The sequence below is a fragment of the Poecilia formosa genome, unplaced genomic scaffold (assembly GCF_000485575.1).
Source record: "Poecilia formosa unplaced genomic scaffold, Poecilia_formosa-5.1.2 Scaffold483, whole genome shotgun sequence".
In the NCBI taxonomy this organism is placed as follows: Eukaryota; Metazoa; Chordata; class Actinopteri; order Cyprinodontiformes; family Poeciliidae; genus Poecilia; species Poecilia formosa.
In genome coordinates, this window is record NW_006800422.1 from 69,039 (window position 1) to 72,419 (window position 3,381).

Below are 3,381 nucleotides of genomic sequence, written 5' to 3' on the forward strand. Positions count from 1 at the left end.
TCTACACATTGAATAAATATTTAAGAAATATTTTTAAAATTCATAAATGATTGAAATGATGTTTTTCTGTATGTTTGAGTTTTAACCCTGTTCTTCATCGTGACCCTTTCCCCTTCCCGCTCTCCTGCAGTCGGCTTGCTGCACTGCCTGCCACAGAGACAGAAGAAGACTGGGAGAGAGGGATCAAGAAAATAAATACTGTAATGTTAGGAGTGACAGCAAGAGGAAAAAAGTACTATTTTAAATATTATTCTGACAACAAAGACAATTGAAATCCTTTTGAAAGAATGTTTTAATGGGGGTCACAACAGTGGTGGATGTGTGTTTTAAAAACTGCCATTATATTCTTTCCAGCATCCATTGCTCTCATTGAGACTAATGTGAGGGCGTCAGACTCTCTGCAGCAATAATCAGACGGCGATCTGTGTTTTAAAATCTGTCATAAATGTTCGCTGAATTCTGAAAAGTTCTTTCTTTCTTGGGACACTCGGTGCTCCTCCTGCTCGCTCCACTCTTCTGCTGCTCCAGCATTCAGTTCTTGACCAGCTGTTTGTGTCCACGTCTTTGACCTCAAAGTCATTAAAAGTAGAAATATGTACAGGCAAAATAAAATGTTTTTTTTTTTTCTAAAAGAAATTTTAAACATTTTTGTTTCAGTTTTTTATTCAACCATTTACCAAATGGTTTACACTAAACTGACCACATCAACACCCTCACAATGATCACCTTTCACACAGATGAGTAAAAAAAAAAAAATAATTACGTCATCAAGTTTCACGACGGTCCAGTAAGGAGTCATTTATCTGACTCAGGTGTGCTGTGGCGTAATGGTTTCCTCCTTGCTAAGTAGCGTTTTAGCCCATGTTGGTAGAGGCCATGTTTCACTGCAGAGCTTAAGCCAGCATCTTCACAAGGTCTTTAGCTTTTGTTCTGGGATCCATTTGCACTTTCCCATCCTGTCTATACTTAAATATAATTGTTTGAACAGATGAACATGGCACCTTCAAGCATCTGTTGTTCCCAGACCATCCCAGATGAAGCAGACTTTTACAGCTCCACAATTCTCTTCCTGATACCTTGGGTTTATTCTTTTAACATTTCCTTCAAAACACACTGCTTTGTTGTGTCAAACAACAAAGCATCTGGGGTTTCCTATCATCTGGGCTTTCCCTCATTGTTTAAGGAGATGTTAATCATTCTACATGTGGACTTCTGACATATTGTTTCTCTCATTTTTGTTGCATTACAAAATAGCTGTAATGTTGGCAATTCTAATTTACCTAAAACAAGAAATGGTTGGTTCTGATTTAACCTCAGACACTGAGAAAAAAGAGGTGTGTGTCTTTAGTAGGTGTATGTAAACTTCTGATTTCAACTGTTCATGAAAATCTATGTACGTCAATTTTTTGTATTCTTCTCTTTTTGCCCTGCATCTTCTGAGGCTACATTGATTACCCAAGTGGAAGACATTGACCAAAGTACAGTCCTGATTGGAGGATAGTACCTTAGAAATTAAGAAGTTCAATTTAATTTAGTTATTTTTCCAGTCAGAATTTAGATATGAAAAAAATATTTCCGGGCTTCATTTATTCCTCACTCAACCCTTCCTTCCTTCCTTCCTTCCTTCCTTCCTTCTATCATTCTATTCTATTCTTTCTTACTTTGGTTCTTCTGACCAGTTTTCCTTCATTTCTTCCATTTAACCCTTTATTTTTCTTTCTTTCTGCCATTCAATTCATTTCTTCCTCCATTCTATGTTTATTCTCTTTTGTTCTCTCCTTCCTTTCTTTGTTTAATTCTTGCTTTCTTTAATTTATAGGTACATTTGCTCATTCTTCACTGCCACTGTTTTTTTGTCACCAAAGCCCTCCTTTCTTTCCTTCCTTTTTTGCTGTTTTTGTTTCCATTTGTAATTCCTTTTAATCCTTTCTTAAAGAAAACTGAATCTCTTTGTGCACATGAGTGAGCATCCGCTGCATGTGTGGAAAGGAGAACGAGTGTGAGGTTTTCTAAAGATTTGAACTTTACTTTTTACAGTGTTAAACTTTTTTCACAGTTTAACACATTCTTCTTTCACTGGTGTTTCATTAGTATTTTTTTTTCAGCTTGGTGTGATTATTGGGGGAAGTTACAGTTCTGAAGGCTTTAGGAGCCTTGCCCATCAGGATGGTATTAAAATACCAGTTGATGTGGATATTTCAGTTGTGGTTTGACTATTGGGGAACTTCTCAAATGTGAAAGAGTGAATGCAGCACTTAGAATTAGTATTGCAGTGGTTATGGTTTTGGACTCTATTGACAAGGTGAACAGTGTAATTGAGAATGGTTTTGCTTTGAGAAATACACAAACTACCATCTTCAGCCTGACAAACCCTGCATAAAAAATGTCCTTGTTTAATTTACCACCTTTTATCAGCAATGATGGAATTGGAATAGGAACATCTTGGTCAGATTCAGCAATGAAGGCAAATCAGTGAAGTTGAAGTTGTTTCATTCAGAGACAAGTGTTTATTATTCTAAGAAATGATTATGAGGGACTGACCATAGTGGTGATTTTGGCAACAAACCAAACTATGAGGTGTTTGGGTCTAATAAGAAAGACTGTTCAGGTGAATGAAAATCCTGGGCCAAGAACATCAGCAGATACTTTAACTGGAGCGCGAACAGTTACCGCTGGGGATGGAGCTCCAAAAATGAACGCAGAGGAAGGAGCTTCAGCAGGGAAAGTAGTCGAATGTATGGCATTGAGGATGTCATCACGTCTGCTCAAGTCCGTGAAGAGAGTCAAATACTACTCTTCACGGACTTGAGCAAGAAGGAGCTCAAGAAGAAATGGATGTTGATGATTTAGTTCCCCTGCCAGCATGCCTAGGTGGGCCCCATATGGGGGAAAGGGCAGACATATGTGTCCCATATGGGTTTGTCTGCGGGTTCCACGGTGGCCCCACATGGGTTTACCATGTAGGGCCACAGCCCACTTGGGCCCTAAATGGGCAAACCCATGTCGACCCACCACCATGTAGGGCCCATGTGGGCTGTGGCCCTACATGGGCAAACCCATGTGGGGCCACCGTGGAACCCGCGGACAAACCCATATGGGACCCATCTGGTCTGCCCTCCTTTCCTCTATATGGGGCCCACCTAGGCATGCTGGCAGGGTATAGTGGAGGAAATCTGAATCCTAAAGGGGCAAAACCTAAACAGATGCAATAAGAAAAGAGTGGAAGAGAAAGTGAATCAGATGCTTTAACTGATTCTGAAAGTGATAGATAATCTTCTGGTTCATCTAATCCTGGTGACCAGTTACTGTCTACAACAAATTAGAAGTTTTTTGGAGTAACTAAAGGAAAACAGAATGGGACTATAGATTTTTATTTTTTTC

General features: G+C 39.3%; 1 protein-coding gene across 2 annotated transcripts in view; it reads left to right on the forward strand.

Moving 5' to 3' along the window:
* ttyh3b (tweety family member 3b) overlaps window positions 1-3,381 on the forward strand; it is a 33,024-nt gene that overhangs the window by 3,928 nt on the left and 25,715 nt on the right. The window lies entirely within an intron of this gene.